Genomic DNA, 8,287 nt, shown 5'->3' on the forward strand with positions numbered 1-8,287 from the left:
TCTGAATTCTGAAAGCATCAACTATCTGTGAATTTTAGCACTGTATTTTTAGTATATATATATAGATATATATGTATATTTGATTTTAACATATGTATATTTGATTTTAACATATGTATACACATGCACATGTTGTAATATGATATAATACCCATATGTAATTATTATAATACTTTGTATAAGTTACTATATTAACAATTCTTGTAATTATTATTATTGCCATTGGTGTTTATATTCTTCCTACTCAACTGCAATTGCTTTGACAGACGTGACTGATACCTTAACCCGGCATTGTTTTTGTGTCCTTAGATAGAAAGCCTCAGTGTGTGTTTGAGCGGAAGGAATGTCAGAATGTGTGGGCTTTGGCCTGAAGAAACCAAGCTTTAGGGGATAACTTGCAAAAATATGGAAATGCCTGAAATGCTTTGTTTATTGCAAACAGGACAAATAGCAGAAATAGCAAGTCAGGCAAACAAGAAGTTAGATTATGGTCCTCAAACCCAGAAGAAAAGAAATATCCAAAAGTTAGGTGCTGGGAAAATAGTATCTGTGTAAGGTGCTTTCCTATAACAAAAAATGTCCTATTTAAAAACTATAAAGAAGTGTACTGAAACCCAAACCTCTTGTAGTCTGGTGTTGAGAGGGAAGGGAAGGAACAGAAGAAAGAAAAGGAGGGAACATAGGGAGAGGTGAGGGAGGAAGGAAGGAAATAATAGAGGTTGGCCCAGTCTTCAGAAAATTTGTACCTTACAGAGCAACTGGGAAAATGAGTAGCACTTATGACTAAGATGTCTGAGCCTGCGGGTTTGATCCCTGGAAATCACAGTCTTAAGAGGAGAATTTCTGAAACCTGGGGGCAACAAATAATTGAAACATTGCTGAAAATAATGTAAAACTTTGTTATTACCCTTCTGTGCCCACTGACTATAAAAAAAGGATCAATATGAAGAGTTATGGTTTTTAACTTTTAATGTCCTAAGTTTAAAAATGAAGTGGTAGAATCTACACATTGCAAGAAACTTGAGTATAAATATAATAGTTGTATTGTGAGGTTCTCTGAAATACAAATAGAAAGTCCATCAATATTTCAAAGGTAAATTTTTCTCTTTGAGCATGTTTAATGAGAACAGAATTATGTCTAGCTTATACATCACTGTATTCCTGTACCCAGCCTAGTTCCTTATACTTACTACATATACTCAAGACATATTTGCTGACTGTGAATGAACAAGTCAAAATTGACTCAGGATTAGTATGTGGGCCTAATTTACTTGAGCAGTCAACTTACAGAGCAAAGTCTCTGGTAGGCTACCTTCACAGGAGGTGATGATCCTATTGGGATATGAAGAAAGTGAGAACTACTGATCCAGTGAGGTCCATGTCTGCTGATAGTTTCAACCTCAAAGGCTGTCCTTGTTTGGACTCAAGGTTATCTGTTAGATAAGTCCAGCTCTCCAGTATGAGAGCTTTATCCACTCAGCATAACCTCTAAGAAGACTTGCACTTCCCCTGGTCATTGTAGTCTCCCTGTTAATAAAAGTTGCTGTCTCCTTGAAAGCCTCTGATTTTCTTCAACAAGCTCTTTCACCTGACAAATTATAATAACCAACATTTATGGAGAACATATTACATGCCAGGGTTGTCTAAGGTGTACAACACTATGGGGTAGATTCTTTCCTAATTACATTTTATGCTAGAAGTGTAAAACCCTTGAATCTGGATTAAAGGATAGAGCAGATCTGGGACTTACAACAAATGCATTTTTGAACATGATTGACATATAGTAAGCAGTTATTTTATTAGTACAAAAATAATACAGTCATTTTTATAAGTCATATGACATTCAGCTTAATATAGACCAGGTGTTATTCTAAGCACTTTAACTTAATTGGTTCTCCCAATAAGCCTATAAGTTAAGAAATAATATTATCTTCATTTTTGACAATAAGAGTGAGTAACCTACCTGGGGCCACATAGGTCTTAAATGGAGAAACTAGAATGTAAACCCAAGAAGCTTGAAGTAAGGGCCTTCACTCACCACTACCATGTACCATAACAATTCTGTATACCTGTGCTACCCTTCACCTTTGTACCATGAGTCATACAGCTGTGAATACCTGCTCCATGCAAGAGCCAAACTTGGAAACAATAACAATAGAAAACAGAGAAGGGATCCCACAGGGCAAAGCAAGCAGGTTCCAGGGTACAGGAAGTGAGCAGAAAGTGAGACAAAGTGGGCAGAAGGTGTGGATTCTCTTCCTTGTCATTTGCAGGTGAGAGGATAGGCAAAGGCAATTGGTGAGGACAAAGGTTAGATTGCCAGGAGGTGATAAATAAATAGAAACTGAGAAAGAAGAGAGCAAAAATACTTTTATGAAAACTAGAGATAAAAGAGATAATTAGAATGTTAATTTGAAAGTGTAGTGAATAGAAAGTGGGTTTGAAACTCTCAAGGTTCAGGGAATAACAGGGATGAATTAAACATGTATGTAATCAAACAGATTGAAAATGCCAGAAAGAGGGAATAATGCATAGTATGAAGGCCAGTGGTGAATGTGGTTGTTTTAGAAAGGAGAACATATGTGTCATCTGCCAACATTAAAGCAGGGAAGTGAAGAGGTGAGAATATCGAACCATTTTTGAAGTGAAGAGTAAGAAATCTTTATCTTCTCAATATAACCTTATTATTGAATACCTGGAGCTATGCTTTATGGATACAGGGTTTTACTATATATAGTTCTACTAAGAAAAATAAGCAACTCATCTTCAAAGACACTATACAATGAAATAAACACACCAAAAATAGACCGTTTTTTCCTCAAGTTGAGGGATCGTAACATTAAATTTTCCTCTGGCTTCTAAAACATTACTCGCCCCTTGCATTCTTTCCTTCAGCATATACAGGACTTTTTATCCAAGTAAATGATAAACTGAATCTCTTGCTTCCTCCTCTTTCCTTCTTTTTAGAGCTAACCATGTCACAGAATCCATTGGCTCATTACTGACCCTTTGAGACACTGCAGTCTGACGTCCACCCCCATGTCCCCAGTGGCCAAATGAGGTCACTCACAACTTCCATCCAAGGACACATCCAAGGAGTATTCCTGTTGTAACTCACCCTGTCCTTGATCTCATCCTCTCTTGATGGTTCTTCTCCCATTTCTCTGATGGACCTGTGTAATTCTCGTATGATTTTCTATTCCATCTGCTCACTAAAAGCCAGTGTTCCCTAGGGTCCTCTTATAGGTCATAATATGCAACTTTCTGTATATATTAGGAACATAACCCAAAAGAAAGAAGCTTGAAGAGGAAACTAAATAAGTTGTCTAGTTTCTGTAAGTAGAAATATATGCTAAACAAGAAGAAGAAGGGACAATGTTGGGATGATGAAAATTCTGGGAACTTTAAATTAAATAAGGTAAATTTAAAATGATTAGAAACCAAAGATAAAACTGTCACATAAAGACACAGAAAGTTAGGACAATTTTTGGCACTTTTGTGTGACTGAACTGGAGATTATGGACAAGGCTGAAGAGTCTAGGTCTGTTCAGTTTGGGTCAGAAGACCTGATCAGGCTTCCTGGTCCACACCAGGCTAATGTTGCCACAAAGGTCAGTAGAGACTCCAAACTCCCTCTAGTAATGACCCTTTCTGAAAACTAGACTTCTTAAAGATGCTGATAAAAGCTATATTCTATATTGCTAGGAAAAAGCATATATTCACATAGATATGAATTCACAAAGTGTACAGAATTTTACCCTAAACTATGGAAAGCTCCAACTTTTGCAGGCAGACAGAATGCCCCACACGTTAACAAGCTTATTTGTACTTTGTCCAGAAGTCCCTACTGATTAAATCGTTGCAGTTCTTGGAAATTGATTTTTGAAAAAACTGCACTTTGTTCACTTGTGTTCCTCTAGTTACTATCCTATTCAGCTGCTCTACATTTAGGGCTAAAAAGGAGACAGTGATTGTCCTATTAACATATGTCTGCCTGATCTGTGAAACTCTGACATGTGTTTGGCTTCAATTCACAATAGATCTCAATTCAATTACTCTCTCACAACCAAATACTTTTGGAAAGCTTTCTCTATGACTGAAATACTGTTGTATTATCCAAGAGGGAAAAAAGGATGTTTAATTTTGTCAATAATAGATCATTATATGTTTCTCTCACTCAATAGAGAATGCGTTGGTAAAATACGTGGAAGTCATTGTCTTTATTAGGGCATTCCCTTCTCACTCATATCTGAGGAAAATACGGTCTGGTGATGACAAGTACTTACTTCAATAACAAATGTTCATCTAACCACTCATTCAAAAACCCTTTTTTCTGTACTCACCAAAATGCCTGCTATGCTAAATCCACAGGCTACGAGAATGAATAAGAAAAGTTCTTTCTTTCAAAGGGCTGAACCTCCTAGCAGACATAGACATGCATATATTTAATACATGATAAGGACACAGTATAGTAATCAGTGGTTGTTAACCTTGGTTTCATATTAGAAACACCAGGGAGACCTTTTAAGAAATGATGCTGGGAACAGAGGTTCTGGTTTAATTGGTCTGGGGCAGTGTCTGGACATCAGCATTTGTTAATGACACCCAGGTACATGTAGTGTGTAGCTTCTGTCATAGAGGAAAATACAAGGCACTGTGAAAGCATTTAGCATTTACCAAGGACCTATAATAAATGTCTGGGGGATGCAATCCCTGAATTGATTCATTCAACGAAGGAATATCAAACTGGAGAGAAGGCTCTCCCAACCAGAAGCATCAGCACATGCAGTAACATGAAAATGTGAGGGCATATAGTGGGTTCTTCACTCTTTCACTCAAATACTTACTGACCACCTTCTATATCCAGGTACTATCCAAGGACCTAAGATCTAGGCCCCGTAACCATACAAAAATCACCCTGCTCTCATACAAATTATAGTCTGATGATAAATACTGACATTGTACCATTAATTACAATAATGTTTACATTACAATTTTGAGTATTTCTATAAAAAGGTTCAGGAAATAGGTTCTAGTTGCATCAGAACCCAGTCACTCTGGTGGGCCAGGAAGTTTTATATGAGGAACTGATATTTAGGCTGAAACTTGAAGGATGGGTAGGAGGTGCTCAGTAGAAGTGGAAATGGGACACAGAGAGTTGCTGGCAGAGAATAGTTTTGCAAAACCTTAATGAGGAATGCATGACCAGCGGGTGCTCAAAGCACAATGAGTCAGGGGAAAGTGGTGGAGGGTGAAGAAGGAGAATGTTTCCTTGGGTGGTCAGATTTTCCAGGAACTTGTAGGCTGTGCTGAGTCCTGAGTAGATCACATGCTGCACCAGTGACACATCTGTAAGTGGATCTCTTGGTAGTTAAAACAGTATTTTCACAAATACCTCAATGTCTGAAATATAGTCCTGTCTTTTAGATAATGTTCAAAGATGCTAGTTGACTTGCCCAAGTTTACACAGCTTAAAATCAATCTGCAGAACAAAGATTAGAGCCCACGCCTGGTGACTCCATGTCTGAGCCTCTTGTCATCATATTACAACTAACACTTTTATTACACTACTTATATGCAACTAAGGAAAGATTGTTTTGGTAAATCTAGACTCACTTGTCTAGGTTTTATGACAGTACAAAGATGTCTGGAGCACTTTGTTGTTTGTTTTTATAAGAATGACAGAATCAAAAGATGAAGGGCAGATTTTTCAGGTCATACAACAGTAGCTAGTCAGAACTGTCTAGATGAAAGGAATCTATGAAGACAGATCTTTGTTCAGAGCTGGAGGGACCTCATTTACTCAAACTGCTTGTGAGAGGATATGAACACTTATGCTCCTTAGGCCCAAAAGTGAAGAAAAGAAAGCCTTCTTGTCTAAATTTTTCTGATGAAAAGGAGCTTTGTCAAAGGTCCTAAAGAAGCTATGGGAGCACTCAGGAAGCAGGCAACACATAGGCAGGCCTTTACACTGCTCCAGAGCCTCACCCTGCCTGTGTATCTTGGCCAGGGGCAGGGGTAGGGGCTGGCAAAGCTCAGGGGGTGGGAAGGGAGCTGCACCTGCCAATCAAAAGCTGCTTCCACTTTGCCCAGGATCATGTTCACTGGCTGCCAGATTTCTGATGGGGACAGATCAGAGCCACAAACTCCCCCAAGTGACCCTTCCAGGAAATTTACATAGTGTTTGCCCAAGTGGAAAAGATTCATGGTAGATGTGGGACAAATAGCAATTAATCTTTCTTGTCACTTTCTAACAGTTTGGACTGGATAGACTGTAGCAGCGATCACCTTAAAACAATGCAGAGATAAATGTTCTCTATAGACACTACATAGGGACACAAACCATGCATTTAAATAAGTAAACCACTGAAGAGCCAACCCCTAACTAGATAGAACTAAATAACAGGAAAAGTAACATCTGGTGACATGTTAAAAATGTCAAACTCTTAAATATTTCTATCTATATTCTAAATTTGCAAAATCTTAATGCATATCTATTCCAGAGAATAGAAGCCAAATACTTTTACATGTGGGTGAGCATCTCAATTCCTGGAATATAGCCAACGGCTTCTGAAATACATGATGATGGCTCTTGAGCGAGCACCTGGGTGAGGGCTGGCTGGACTTCCAGCTCACTGGCCCTTGGCCCACGCCCGCTCCACTTGCACAGTCCACGTAGTGGGTGGATGTGTGGCAATGCGTGTCTGCTCTGCTGCCCACCATGGGGTCTGCTGCCCTGAAAGCCACAGCAGTGGTGATTTTTCTTCATGGATGGGCAAATATTGGGCACAGATGGGCAGAGACTTTGCAGGTATCAGAAGTTCATATCAAATGTATCTCCCCACATGTGCCAATTATGCCCATGACATTAAACATGAACATGGCTATGCCTTCTTGGTTTGATGTTATTGGGCTTTCACCAGATTCCTAGGAGGAGGAAACTGGAATTAAACAGGCAGCAGAAAATGTAAAACCTTTGGTAGATCAAGAGGTGTAGAATGGCATTCTTTCTGACAGAATTATTTTGGGAGGATTTTCTCAGGGAGGAGTTTTATTTTTATGTACTACTCTTACCACACAGCAGAAACTGGCAGGTGTCACTGCAGGTGACTGCTGGCTTTCACTTTGGGCTTCCTTTCCAAAGGGTCCTATTGGTGGTACTAATAGAGATATTTATATTCTACAGTGCCATGGGGATTGTGACCCATTCGCACCCCAATGTTTGGTTTCCTTATTTTTTTCTTATTGTTTTATATTGGTAAATCTAGCCAATGTAAACTTTAAAACCTGTGAAAGCATAATGCACACTTCATGTCAAGCTTGAAGTGTTGGCACTTCAATGATTAGATGTCAAGCAATTCATTGATAAAATTCTACTTCCAATTGATTGACTTCACTAAGAGTCCTTGTATAGAAGTACACCAGCAGTATTGTAGTGGAGTATACACTTTTTCCAATGTCTGCTCTTCAAACTTCTAAAGTTTTCAGTGTTAAAGTGTTTTGCAAATACATACCAGTGACACCTTATAGGAAATTTATCCTATGTCTCATGAAAAATTAAGGATATTTTAAGCTTATGTACTTGTATTCTTATAATATAGCTCAGAATATACTCATATTAAAATAGGCGAGGTAGCTAGTTTCTTTTTTTGCAAATATAATTCACCAAAGTAATGAAATACTACAGTCAGATTTTTTATTACATCACTTGAAAATTGCTGATATGCTTAATGTAAATTTGTTCAGGTATAAATGAGGTGTTAAGATATAAACAATTTACGCATTCTATGACTTTGTCTATGGATTTATTCCAAAATACTTAGTGTCTGTCTTTTTACATATGTATTCATATATATGTAATGATTATCATATATAATAAGAATAAGGTGGTATTACGCTAGTCCTAGTAATAGGGATAATGCTAAGTGTCAATAAAGAATAATATTCCTCTCTTCAATTAATGGCCCTTTTATTTCGGGACCAGGCTTTTCTCTTCCCTGATATCATTTCTATTTAATATTGCTTTCTCCTCTCAAGAAAAAAACGTGTTCTTTCTTTATTGTCCTTCATAGCAGACCAAACGTTGCTTCCCTGCCATAGACATTTACTGTCAACCCATGCTATGACTTGACATTCTGAATCACAAACATAAGGTATTTAAAATCTATACTTACTTCATAAAGAAACCAGACATTACTTAAAACTCACACTACTTATTTCAAGTAACTATGCCTTAGTCCAAATTTAAGCCTATTTAGTTATTAGAATCTTTAACCCACGTAACAGG

General features: G+C 37.8%; 1 pseudogene; it reads left to right on the forward strand.

The window, feature by feature from the left end:
• Nucleotides 1-3,518: 3,518 nt before the first annotated feature.
• LOC105550926 lies at nucleotides 3,519-7,391 on the forward strand (annotated as a pseudogene).
• The last annotated feature ends 896 nt before the right edge of the window (nucleotides 7,392-8,287 follow it).

This window comes from Mandrillus leucophaeus, unplaced genomic scaffold (assembly GCF_000951045.1).
Source record: "Mandrillus leucophaeus isolate KB7577 unplaced genomic scaffold, Mleu.le_1.0 Scaffold5, whole genome shotgun sequence".
In the NCBI taxonomy this organism is placed as follows: Eukaryota; Metazoa; Chordata; class Mammalia; order Primates; family Cercopithecidae; genus Mandrillus; species Mandrillus leucophaeus.